This window comes from Muscardinus avellanarius (assembly GCF_963383645.1).
Source record: "Muscardinus avellanarius genome assembly, chromosome: X".
Classification (NCBI taxonomy): Eukaryota; Metazoa; Chordata; class Mammalia; order Rodentia; family Gliridae; genus Muscardinus; species Muscardinus avellanarius.
In genome coordinates, this window is record NC_137792.1 from 59754613 (window position 1) to 59768757 (window position 14145).

Genomic DNA, 14145 nt, shown 5'->3' on the forward strand with positions numbered 1-14145 from the left:
TCCAAAATAGAGCAAAGAGTTTTAAAAAACTACAACAAAGTATTTTGTCAGCATCTGTCTGTCTCTCTTATTAGACTGTGAACTCTTTGAAAGCAACAGCTGTGTGTGTTGTTTTTAATTTTTTAAATAAATTTTATTTTTATTTATTTATTTTTGTGGATCTAGGGGTAGAACCCAGGGGCATTCTACCTCTGAGCTACACCCCCTGCCCTATTTTTTATTCTTTATTTTGAAACGGGATCTCACTGAATTGCAGAGGGCCTAAGTAGCTGAGGCTGTCCGCAAACCATGATCCTCTAGTCTCAGCCTCCCGAATGCTGGGATTACAAGCGCGTGCCACCACGACTGGCTTGTTTTTAAATTTATAATGGAACATTGTCCCTCTTCCAACCCTCGAATGCAGCAGCTTGACACCAGTACTGTTGAGAAAATATGTGACAAGAAAATGAATGCATGAATGGAGGGAGAGCAGAAAGAGGAGGGAGAGCGGAAAGAGGCAGGACTGATGGAAGAAATCAAGGAAAGGAAGGAGAGAGGAAGGAAGGAAGGGAGGGAGGGAGGAAAAGGCTGGAAGTATCCATTGCCACACTTACACAGGATGCTCAGAATGGAAAGGGGAGTCCAGTTGTATGACATGGCTTATCACTCAGTTTTTGAGTTCTGCTTACTTTTCAGTGGCAACCATGGAAGAAAATGAGAAGAAAAAAGCATTTCAAAAATGACTTACGGTCTTCTGTGTCAAGTTAAATGAAATTCTCTCTATTATGGATTCCTACTTAGATTCCTCCTGCCCTCTCCTTAGGAAGAAAAATTAAGACTTGAAACTTCTAGTAAGAGTTGTTCTCTACCTATAATGTAATCCATTCCATTTAAAGAGAGCTCTAATGCAGGCATGGTGGTGCATGCTTTTAATCATAGTAATTGGGAGGCTGAGAAAAAATTATCACAGGTTTGAAGTCAGCCTCACATACTAAGTGAGGCCCTTTTAAACTTAGTGAGACCTAGTTTTAAAATAAAGAATTAAAAAATACAACTGGGGAGGGACTTTCGGGAAGATGGCGACCGAGAAAAGCGGGGCTTAAGAGCCCCGCTAACAACCAATTTCCATTACCACAAAATCAGCGCCTTTCATAGCCAGAAAACACCATCACCAGAGAAACAAAAAAATCACCAGGCTCCAGAGAGAAAGCGGACTGAGTACAGAGCTCAGAGCCACAGAGGAGATACACTGGCCTCACGCCCGAGGACGTGGCAGCAGCGCCATACTGCCAGCGGCAGTAGCGAGTTCACTGGACGGCTACAGAAAGCCGAGGTGAGCCACTGCGGAAGAGCCAGGCGAGATTTCTCGGTACAGGGAGCATCTAACGTTCCCAGTGGCTGAGTTCAGCACACACTGCAGGGATTCAGAGTGGAACTCAAAACCAAGAAGAAATACACCAGCCTCACGGCCGAGGGCGTAGCAGCAGAGCCATATTGCCACCAGCGGCAGCAGCAGCGAATTCACCGAGTCCAGTACAGCTACATCTGCGTACTCAAGAACAGTGAGTCAAATTGTGGGCCACAGAGGAGAAATCCCAGTACTGTACTCCCTGGGACTTGACCCAGGGGGGAGTGGCAGTGGCAGAGATATCACACCATAGGAGAACTTGCAACCTGGCACCCCCCATAGTCTAAAGCAGCCTCTATCGACTCTCTGGGTCGGAGACACTGTGATACAACCCAGTAAAGGAGTAGTGGGGTCTGAGATACTACTGACTCGAGATCCAAAACACCTTAAGTGAAGTCATAATGACCCAAGGGAAGAACCCAGAGAAGGCACACACTTCCGAAATCATGGGAAAGAGGAATAATACTGGAGCAATGAATGCCCACAACCCCACAACATCAGAACCCGATAAAACTGAAAATCAGAGATTTCTAGAAGATCAAATCAGGAAAATAACTGTAGAAATAATAGAGGTGCTTCAAAAAGAACTCAGAAAGAGCCAAAAAGAGAAAAAAGGATGTAATTAATGAAGTAAAGGCCTCAATTCAAAGCACAAGCAACTGATTAGACCACATGGAGAAAAGAATCTCGCTCTTAGAAGATGACCATTCAAAAAATGAACGCATAGTTTCTAATCTAGAAAAAAATATCCGACAGCAGGAATCTGACATTGAAGAAATATGGGCCCATTTTAAGAGAGCTAACCTAAGAATAATTGGAATAGAGGAGGGAAAAGATAGTGAAACCAAAGGGATCAACAATCTCTTCAAGGAAGTAATAGAAAATTTTCCAAGCATAGAGCAAGAGGTTGATACACAGTTCAAGGAAACTTATAGAACTCCCTTTAGACAGGATCAGAGAAGAGGATCCCCACACCACATAATTGTCAAAATGACCAATGTGGAAGCCAAGCAGAGAATCTTAAAGGCAACAAAAACAAAGGGCCAAGTGACATTCAGAGGCAAACCAATTAGAATCACTCCAGACTTCCCAAACCAAGTCATGAGAGCCAGAAGGGCTTGGAGTAACATATTCCAAACTCTGCAAGAAAACAACTTCCAGCCAAAAACTTCCTACCCAGCAAAACTTTCTATCAAATTAGATGGAGAAATAAGAAGCTTCCATGACAAACAGAAACTGAAGGAATTTATGTCTTCAAAACCAGCACTAGAGAAAATACTCAGAGATTAACTACAAAGAAGAAATAGGTAACTCACACCAGAACCAGAGAAACAAGATTTTCTATCCAACAGACAACTAAGATTGGTTATCTGTAGAGATTCATTATTTATGTTAGTCTTATACCTATCTCTAAATGGTATTGTTTGCCTTTATTGTTGTTAATTTTTAGGATTTCTAGTTGGAATATTAATATACCTTCAGATATAGCATTTGGAAATATTTTACTTCATGCTATTAGTAACTTTTAACTCTGTTTACATTGTCTTTGGATATACAAAATTGTTTTTTTATTTTTTAGGGAGTTTGTATACTCTTCTGTTGGCTGTGCCATTGAAATCATATCCAATAAATCACTGCCAATTTCATTGTTGTGAGGTTTTATGACCCAGAGTTTCTTCTAAAAGTTTATAGTCTTAAGATTTATATTTAGGTCTTTTATCTATTTTGAGGTAATATTTGTATATGGGATTAGGTAAGGGTCCAATTTTATTCTTTTCCATGTAAGTATTATTTTTCAACAATATTTAGTTAAAAGATTATTATTTCCACCACCAAATATTCGTGGAAACCTTGTCAAAAATAACTTGACAATATAGGGAAGAATTTAGCTCTAGGCTTTTATTTAACTCCAATGGTTTATATATCTGCCTTTAGAATAGTACTACACTGTTTCAATTATTGTAGCTTTATATGGTTTGAAATCAGAAAATATATATCTTCTAGCTTTGTTCTTTTTCAAGATCGTTTTGGGTATCTAGAGTCCATATTCCATATTAGGATAGATTTTTTTCTGAAAAATAAATATATAAATATATGATAGTTTCACCTAAATAAATAGAAAAAAAATATTCTCTGGTAAGAAAGAAAGTAAAAAGAAATATTGAAATGTGATCTTTAAGTCATCAAAAGCTTGGTATCAGACAAATGAAACTGTTATGTGAGATTATCATTTTTAATTTTGGATAAATTGCTATAATACTAGACGTCAACCACTAAGCCAAGCATGGGAGGGAGGGATGGGGAGAGAATGGGGTGGGGATCGGGTTGGGTCTGACTGGGTGGTGTGTGCATGTATGTCTACAAAAGTTTGTATCCCACTATGATGTATGAATACAGTGCACCAATTTAAAAAAAATTCATTTTTGAGCTGGGCATGGTGGCACACCCTTGTAATCCCCACATTTGGAAGGCTGAGACAGGAGGAACACAGTTCATGGCCAGCCTCAGCTACTTAGTGAGTCCCTTTGCAACTTAGACCCTGCTTCAAAATAAAGAATAAAATGGGGCTGAGGGTTTTACTTGTAGGTAGAAAGTCCCTGGGTTCCATCTTCAATACCACAAAAATTATTTTTGAAAAATTAATCTTCAATTCTGTCAAAAATGGTTTGGAGTTGATGGAGCCGGTGTCAACAGAGGAATGGATAAAGAAAATGTAGCATATTCACAGAGTGGAATTCTACTCAGCCATAATGAACAATATTATGTCATTGCAGGAAAATGAATAGAAATGGATTATAGTATACTAAATGGGAACAGTCCATCTCAGAAGGCCAAGGGTTGTATATTTTCTTTCATATGTGGAAGATAGAGAAAAAAGTATGTGATGTGTGCATGTATGCTTTTACCATATTGTACTATATTAAGATGTATGACCAAAAAGGAAGAGAATATAATTTGACTACTAAAAACTTGAAGTACAAGGATCTTCAATGCAGAGAGAAAGCTACAGAGTAGTGAAAGAAAATTGAAAGAGGAATTTAGGGAAGAGAAGAGGGAGGACTGGGGAAGGAAACAGTTTAGATAATACTATGGCAATATATTTGTCACTACCAATAATATATTTAGTAGTATGTGTTTATTATAAAATCAAATATAATATCTTATATGTTTATTACTATTCTGATATGTTTATTACTACCAAATTCACTAACTCTTGTGGGGAGAGCCAGGAGAGATGTGGAAAGAAAGACATCAAGAGCTTTGTGCATGTATGTTTGTATCACATTGAACCTCACTATGATTTATAATTACATTGTCCTAATAAAGTAATTTCCAAAAAGAATAGTCAGAAGGCTGCTACAATATTTAAAGTTTGAAGAAAGGCAGGCCAACATAATGATTATATAAAGGGTTTTCCCATTTACTTAGCCAAGTAGCTTTTCACAGGAGGCTAGGCTGGTTCCTCCTCTGGGCTCCCCACAGTGCCTCTGCTTATTTCAATTATAGGATTAACCACACTCTATTCTAATCAGGTACTTATTTGTACTTTGTCACTAAACTACCAGCTTCCAAATGACAAACAGTTTTTGTTATTATTTTATCTCAAATGCCTAGCAGGGAGTCCAGAACATAGCACACCATCCAAAATGTTTGTCAAATCAACAGAATCTGTCCATTTCTCCTGATTTATTAATCTGCACTCATTCTTCAAAAGATCTGCAACACATTAGATGGGAGTCTCTTCAAGATTCTACATGGAACAACACTGCAGTGTAGGATTTAAATGGGTATTTTCTCTAAGTGACCTCAGTGTTCTTTATAACTATTTGCCTACTTAAAAGTATCAAACAGAATACTCGTTTGCAAAGATGTAAGTGAATCTTAATCACATCTGCTGGTGGCAAAATGTAAAGGTCATGGGCAGACAGCATCAACCAAGTGTGGCTGTTTTGATGGTGTATAGATAAGACATTGTTTGGGGTTTCACAAGAAGCCTAGTTATTACTAAAAGACGGTAGGGGCTAAAGATTAAAATAAATTAAAGGAGCCAGGCATGATGGTGAATGCCTGAAACCCCAGTACTTGGTATGTTGAGACAGGGTTGACGTTCCAAGGTTATCCTCAGCAATTTGGTGAGACCCTCAGCAACCTACAGAGATCCTGTTTCAAAATAAAAATAAAGCTGGACGTGGTGACACACACTTGTTATCCCCCCGCTTGGGAGGCAGAGACAGGAGGATCGCGCTGTTTTGAAGCCAGCCTCACTGGCTTAAGAGACCCTGTTTGCAAATAAAAATATAAAAATAGGTCTGAGAGTGTATCTTGGAGATAGGAGGGTTCCCAGGAACCCCCATACCACCAAAATAAATAAATAAATAAATAAATAAATAAATAAATAAATAAAATTGGTCTTTGAGTGTAGCTCAGAGGTAGAATGTTTGAGTTTATTTCCCAGTACCCCAATACCAAAAGAGAAGGAGAAAAAGGAGGAAGAGGAGAAAAAGGAGGAAGAGGAGAAAAACTGAGGAGGAGGAGGAGGAGGAGGAGGAGGAGGAGGAGGAGGAGGAAAAATAGAAGGAAGAGCTGTTCAGTGTGGTGGCTCACATATGTAATTCCAGTACTTAGGAGACTGAGACAGGAGGATTGCAAGTTCTAATTCAGCCTCAGCAACTTAGCAAAACAAATTTTCAAAAGAAGAAAGAGAGAGAGAGAGAGAGAGAGAGAGAGAGAGAGAGAGAGAGAGAGAGAGAGAGAAACTAAAAAGAGTTGAGAGTGTAGTTTGGAGGTAAAAGTCCCTGGGTTTGTACCAGTAAAAAAAAAAGTGCTAAATATAAGAGTTCTCAAGGATATTGACTTTTACCTACTTACAAAGCCCCAGGAATAAGACAAGTGCTCAAGACAGGAGGCTATTTATAACCTATTGAAAATATACATTAAACACGTACCAGGGGAACTTAAAACATAAAATTATGGAATCAAAATGTGAAAAGGTATTTGGGGGGAATTCTGAAGAGTAGCGGAAGACAATTTCCAAAAGAGAAGGCCCTATGCATCTAGTACAGGGACAAAAAAATCAATACAGCCTCGAAAGGGGTTCTTAAGTTTACTGAAACTATGGGCTTATATTTCATGCAAAAGCATAGAGTTAAGTGTGCCTGTCATATTTAAGCCCATTGTAGTAATCTTTGGTTTTGGCTTACTACAAATAACTTTTTCAGGTTTCTGCTTCATTGCAAATGTTTACACTGTCAATATGCTAGACCTTATTTTGTGTGATAGGTTTCACTGTGATGCTTAATATGTGTCTATGATAATTTGTAAAAATCAGAGTAAAGACAAAGAACACTGTGTGGAATGTGAATATAATTTCACCCTTTCACTGACTTTGAAAACAGATAAGGAAGGTAACAATATTAGATTTATATCATGCAGCTTACAAGTAAAGCAGATGCCTAAGAATCCTAGAACTATGATTTTCAATTACTTGTCTGCAAACTAGCAAGCAAATGTGTATCATTTAATAATTCTTGCTCCTGGTCAGGTGTCATACTGCACAACTGTAATCCAAATGACTTGGGAGGCTGAGGCAGGAGAATGAGAATTTTAAGACCAGCCTGGGCAAGACCCTTTCTCAATAAATAAATATTGGGGATACAGTATGATGGCAGTGTATTCCTGTGTTCAATTCAGTACTCATTATCACACACACACACACACACACACACACACACACACACACCACTTTCTTTCGTTCTTTCTCATTCAGCTCCAGTAACTCACTAAACTGCACATGCCTCCATTACTAGATTGAGAAACACATCCTCAAAAGATTTATTTTAATATATATTTGGAATAATCAATCAAGAAATAGTAACTTCTACAAACATAGTTATACTATTGGGGAAATATTAAGAAAAGAAGAAGAAAAAAACATTTAATTTAGTCCCTTTTTTACTAGGTTGAAAATTTTTATTTTATTTTATTTTTAATGTAGATTATGCCTGCCACCAATCAGATTATGCTTAAAGTACTTAAAAATTAGCTTACTTGATGGAATAAATGTTGCCTATTTATGTTTTGAGTTTTAAACTGGACATGGTAGCTTACTTACACCTGTAATGCCACTATTTGGGAAGTTGAGACAAAAAGATCTCAAACTTGAGAACAGTACCCAGTAACTTAGCGAAATCCTGTTTCCAAATAAAAATAATAGGGTTGGGAATGTAATTCATAGGTAAAACACCCCTGGGTTTATGGATTTAATCTCCAGTACCACCAGAAAAATAACTAAAATTTATTTAGGTTTTAGCTATATTTTTATCTTTTGTGGAGAAATAAAATATTTCATAGGTACGTATGTACTAGTAAGCAGCATTATCTGAAATGTCATATATTATTCCAAATTTGAGGTGAGAGAGGAGGCAGTTCCAGTAGGAACTGAGAAGGTTTTACTGAGGAACTCAGAATCCATCTCTCAGGCAACAGAGAGTTTCCATTATCAGAGGAATAGGATCCTTTTTGTGCAGTGGGAGTATGGGTTATGACTGGGCTGAGATTTCAGGATTAAGATGTTTTATTCTTTGATGAAACAGAACAAAATCACCACCTGTATGAGTTTACACATTGAAAAGGAAAAGAGAAATGAGAGAATTGTCCAGTGTTGGACATATTTTAAGTCATCCATATACGTAGATCAATAAATACACAGATTATAGCTCATCTGCAATTGTGCCTAGATTGCCTTGATAATTTATGAGTAAATGGGCGTGGATTTTTTTCTGAATTTCATAGTCTCATTTTTTACCTTATATTCTTGTACTCATCATAATGATGAAAAATTCCAACCATATGAATAGCATTAATAATAACAACTACCACTTTCTAAAGGCCTGATTTGTGCCACACATGCAATATGCTTTATATGTAACTTACTTAATTATTTTTTTATTTTTTTATTGGTGCACTGTATTCATACATCATAATTGGATAAAAATAATACTTTTGTAGACATACATGCACACATCGCCCAGTTAGCCCCTACCCGATCCCCACCCAGATCCCTCCCCATCCTTCCTTCCCATGCTTGGCTTAGTGTTTGACATCTAGTATTATAGCAATTTATCCAATATTAACGTTGATAATCTCACATAACAGTTTCATTTGTCTGATACCAAGCTTTTGATAACTTAAAGATAACATTTCAATATTTCTTTTTGCTTTCTTTCTTACCAGAGAATATTTCTTTCTTTTTATTTTTTAAGGTGAAACTATCATATATTTATTTATTTTTCACAAAAATCTATACTAATATGGAATATGAACTCTAGACACCCAAAACGATCTTGAAAAAGAACAAAGCTAGAAGATATATATTTTCTGATTTCAAACCATATAAAGCTACAAAAATTGAAACAGTGTAGTAGTGTTATAAAGGCAGATACATAAACCATTGGAATTAAATAAAAGCCTAGAAATACATTCTTTCATATATTGTCAAGTTATTTTTGACAAGGATTCCATGAACATTTGGTGGAGGAAATAATAATCTTTTAACTTAATATTATTTAAAAATAATAATTACATGAAAAAGAATAAAATCAGACCCTTACCTAACACCATATACAAATATTAACTCAAAATAGATAAAAGACATAAATATAAATCCTAAGACTATAAACTTTTAGAAAAAAATCTGGGTCATAAAACCTCACAACATTGAAATTGGCAGTGATTTTTTGGATATGATTTCAATGGCACAGGAAACAAAAGGGTAAACAAACTCCCTAAAAAAGAAAAACATATTGTATATCCAAAGACAATGTAAACAGAATTAAAAGTTACTGATAGAATGGGACAAAATATGTGCAAATGCTATATCTGAAGGTATATTAATATTCCAATTAAAAATCCTAAAAATTAGCAAAAATAAAAGCAAACAATACAATTTAGAGAAAGGTAAAAGACTATCATAAATAATGAATCTTCACAGACAACTAATCTTAGTTGTCTGTTGAATAGAAAATCTTGTTTCTCTGGTTCTGGTGTGTGTTACCTATTTCTTCTATGTAGTTAATCTCTTTGAGTATTTTCTCTAGTGCTGGTTTTGAAGACATAAATTCCTTCAGTTTCTGTCCTGGAAGCTTCTTATTTCCCCATCTAATTTGATAGAAAGTTTTACTGGGTAGGAAATTTTTGGCTGGAAATTGTTTTCTTTCAGAGTTTGGAATATGTTACTCCAAGCCCTTCTGGCTCTCATGACTTGGTTTGGGAAGTCTGAAGTGATTCTAATTGGTTTGCCTCTGAATGTCACTTGACCCTTTGTTTTGTTGCCTTTAAGATTCTCTGCTTGGCTTCCACATTGGTCATTTTGACAATTATGTGGCATGGGGATCCTCTTCTCTGATCCTGTCTAAAGGGAGTTCTATAAGTTTCCTGGACCTGTGTATCAAGCTCTTGCTCTATGTTTGGAAAATTTTCTGCTATTATTTATTTGAAGATATTACTTATCCCTTTGGTTTCACCTTCTTTTCCCTTCTCTATTCCGATTATTCTTAGGTTAGCTCTCTTAAAATGGGCCCGTATTTCTTCAGTCAGATTCCTGCTGTCAGATTTTTTTTTCTAAATTAGAAACTATGTGTTCATTTTTTGAATTATCTTCTTCTAAGATCAAGATTCTATTCTCCATGGGGTCTAGCCGGTTGTTTGTACTTTGAATTGAGGCCTTTACTTCATTAATTACATCCTTTATCTCTTTATGACTCTCTCTGAATTCTTTTCAAAACACCTCTATTATTTCTACAGTTATTTTCCTGATTTGATCTTCTAGAAATCTCTGAATTTCTGTTTTATCAGGTTCTGATGTTGTGGGGTTGTGGGCATTCATTGCTCCATTGTTATTCCTCTTTCCCATGATTTCGGAAGTGTGTGCCTTCTCTGGGTTCTTCCCTTGGGTCACTACAACTTCACTTAAGGTGCTATGGATCTCGAGTCTGGTATCACGGTCCCCACTACTCCTGTACTGGGTTGTATGGCAGAGCTCCAGAACCTGGGAGTCAATTGAGGCTGCCTTAGACCATGGGGGGTGCCAGGTTGGGCGTTCTCCTATGGTGTGATATCTCTGCCACCGCCACTCCCCCACTGGGTCAAGTCCCTGGTAGTACAGTACTGGGATTTCTCCTCCAGGGCCCACAATTTTACTTACTGTTGCTGAGTGCGCAGATGGAGCTGTAGTGAACTCGGTGAATTCGCTGCTACTGCCACCGGTGGCAATATGGCACCACTGTCACACCTTCGGGTGTGAGGCTGGTGTATTTCTTCCCTGTTTTTGAACTCCGCTCTGAGTCCCTGCAAGGTGTGCTGAGCCCAGCCCCTGGGAGCTTTAGATGCTCTCTGCACCAAGAAATCTGCCAAATTTCTCCTGGCTGATCCTCAGCGGCTCACCTCGGCTCGCTGTCCGCCACTCCTCTCTGGAGCCTGGTGGGCTGTTGAGTGCATTGGTCTGTTGCCATTGCCATCCAGTGAATTCGCCACTGCCGCCGGCAGTAAGGCGCTGCTGCCGCGTCCTCAGCCGTGAGGCCAGCGTATCTCCTCTGTGGATCTGGGCTCTGTTCTGAGTCCCCCTCCTCTCTGGGACTTTGTGCTGCAAGAAAAAATGGTGCCAGTGCCATTCCGTGCCATGGCTCCGGCTGCAGCACTGCACTCTGGTTTCTTTCTGGTGCCTCGTTTTTTCAGCCCTCCTTTTCTCTGTCCCTTGTAATCACATTTTTTGTTTCTCTGCTGATGGTGTTTTCTGGCTAAGAAAGGTGCTGATTTTGTGGTAATAGAGATTGGTTGTTAGTGGGGCTCATAAGCCCCTCTTTCCTCCATCGCCATCTTCCCAGAAGTCCACTTACTTAATTCTTACAGCTTGCTATATATTATTATCACCATCTTAACCAGTGAAAAAATTGAGTTTTAAAGATGATATCTTTCCAACATCATTCAGCTAGTAAGTAGTAGAGCTGGAATTCTGACCATTCTCTTTGTCTTCTTGACTTGGACCACACAGGCCTATTGCAGTTTCCTGCAACATATGTTCCTCCTCTTCCTCCCAAAACTTTTGTTCTTTAATTCCTCTATTTAGAATGATTTTCAGTTGTCACCTTTCAAGGCCTAAATCAAATGTCACAATATTTTTTATATCCTCTTCTCTTTCTATACCACTCTCAAGATCTGGTAGTTAGTTCTCAGGACTAAGTACACATATTTACATTGAAAATGAACTAGTGGGTATCTAGTGTGGCAGAAGACCTAAGATAAGGTTTATATTTCTGTAGTCTATGAATAACCTACATCAGAATCATTCAGTATTACTGGTGTTATGTATGTTTAAATTAGGAAGGTGAGCTATGAAGCTTGTTTTGAACATATTTTCCTGGGCTTCATTGCAGATCCAAAGAAATAGATTTTCTGGTCTTAAGACCCTGCAATATTCAAGTGCTCAAAGTCATTCTGAAAGATGCTAAAATCTGAGAATTTTTATAAACATGATGCCTACTGTTTCTTTAGGGATAGGTGCCCCAGGAACAGTATTAGGAATTCATCCACTTCTATAAAATAAAAATCATTATCACCTACATAAAATAAAAAATGATATGTATTGAGACATTTTGTTAAATTTCAAGAAATATTATCTGGTAAGAAAGAAAGCAAAAAGAAATATTGAAATGTTATCTTTAAGACATCAAAAGCTTGGTATCAGACAAATGAAACTGTTATGTGAGATTATCATTGTTAAATTTAGATAAACTGCTATAATACTAGATGTCAAACACTAAGCCAAGCATGGGAAGGAAGGATGGAGAGGGAACAGGGTGGGGATCAGGTAGGGGCTAACTGGGCGATGTGTGCATGTATGTCTACAAAAGTTTTTTTTTTTTTTTTTTTTTTTATACCATTATGATGTATGAATACAGTGCACCAATAAAAAATTAAAAAATTAAAAAAAGACATTTTATTTTGAATAAAGCTCTAAATTTGTATTATAAATTAATGTAAGGCAAAATGACAAGATTTCCAACAATCAAATCTGTTAAACATGTGTGTTTTCTATCCCCCCCAAATGTAGGCTATTTAGAGGGAAGGTTTTGTCTTTTACTTCTCTTTCATCTGGCCCAGTGCTCTTATCCAGGACAAACAAATAACTAGGGTTAAAATATATACTTTTCTACCCGGAAGTGGTGGCGCACGCTTGTAATCCCTGTGCTTGGGAGGCAGAGACAGGAGGATCTTGCAGGTTCAAAGCCGGCCTCCCTGGCTTAAGAGATGCTGTTTCTAAATAATAAAAAAGTATATAAATATGTCTGAGAGTGTAGCCCGGAGGTAGAACAATTATAACATGTTAATTTAACAGAAGAACATTTAAAACTTAATACTCACTGAAAGAAAAAATAATTGAATAGTAGAAAATTCTACCCAGGAACTTCATTCAGCAGCCATATGCAGCTAAGGGCTGGTAGACAAGCCTTTGGATCAGCCCTAATATGTAGACATCCATTAGTTCACTGGAGAGAAGTATAATACCTACACAAAAATATATAGCACAGTGAACTATTGTAAATACCATGGAGGAGGTATAAAAATGTCCAATGGGAAATGGGTTTGGTGGTGCGTACCTGAAATCCCAGTACTTGGGAGGCTATGACAGGAAGATTGCATATTTTGCTCAGCCTCAGTGATTTAGTAAGGTCCTCTGCAACTTAGTGCAACCCTGTTTCAAAATTAAAAAAAAAAGAAATAAAATAGGTCTTGGGGTATAGCTCAAAGGTAGAATGCCCTGGGTTCAATCCTGAGTACCATAAAAAGGTCCAGTGGGAGGACATGTGTGTGTGTGTGTGTGTGTGTGTGTGTGTGTGTGTGTGTTTCTACTCTTAGCTATAAGAGAACTGCATGAAGACTGTAATTCTAGTACTTAGGAGGTTGAGAGGAGGATCTCTGATTCGAGGCTAGTGAGTGGTAATTCCCTTTCAAAATAAAAAGAATCAGGACTTCCAGGAAGATGGCGACCGAGAAAAGTGGGGCTTAAGAGCCCCGCCAACAACCAATCTCCATTACCACAAAATCAGTGCCTTTCATAGCCAGAAAACACCATCACCAGAGAAACAAAAAAATCACCAGGCTCCAGAGAGAAAGTGGACTGAGAACAGAGCTCAGAGCCACAGAGGAGATACACCGGCCTCACGCCCGAGGACACGGCAGCAGCGCCATACTGCCAGCAGCAGCGGCGAATTCACTGGACGGCTACAGCAAGCCGAGGTGAGCCGCTGTGGAACAACCAGGCGGGATCTTTCAGCGCAGAGAGCATCTAAAGCTCCCAGTGGCTGACCTCAGCACACGCTGCAGGGACTCAGAGTGGAACTCAAAACCAGAGAAGAAAAAATGTGCCAGTCTCACAGCCGAGGGCGTGGCAGCGGCGCCATATTGCTACCGGCGGCAGCAGCAGAGAATTCATCGAGTCCAGTACAGCTACATCTGCGTACTCAAGAACAGTGAGTCAAATTGCGGGCCACAGAGGAGAAATCCCAGTACTGTAATCCCTGGGACTTGACCCAGTGGGGGAGTGGCGGGAGCAAAGATATCACACCATAGGAGAACGTAGAACCTGGCACCCCCCATAGTCTAAAGCAGCCTCTATCGACTCCCTGGGTCGGAGACTCTGTGATACAACCCAGTAAAGGAGTAGTGGGGTCAGAGATACTAGAGACTCGAGATCCAGAGCA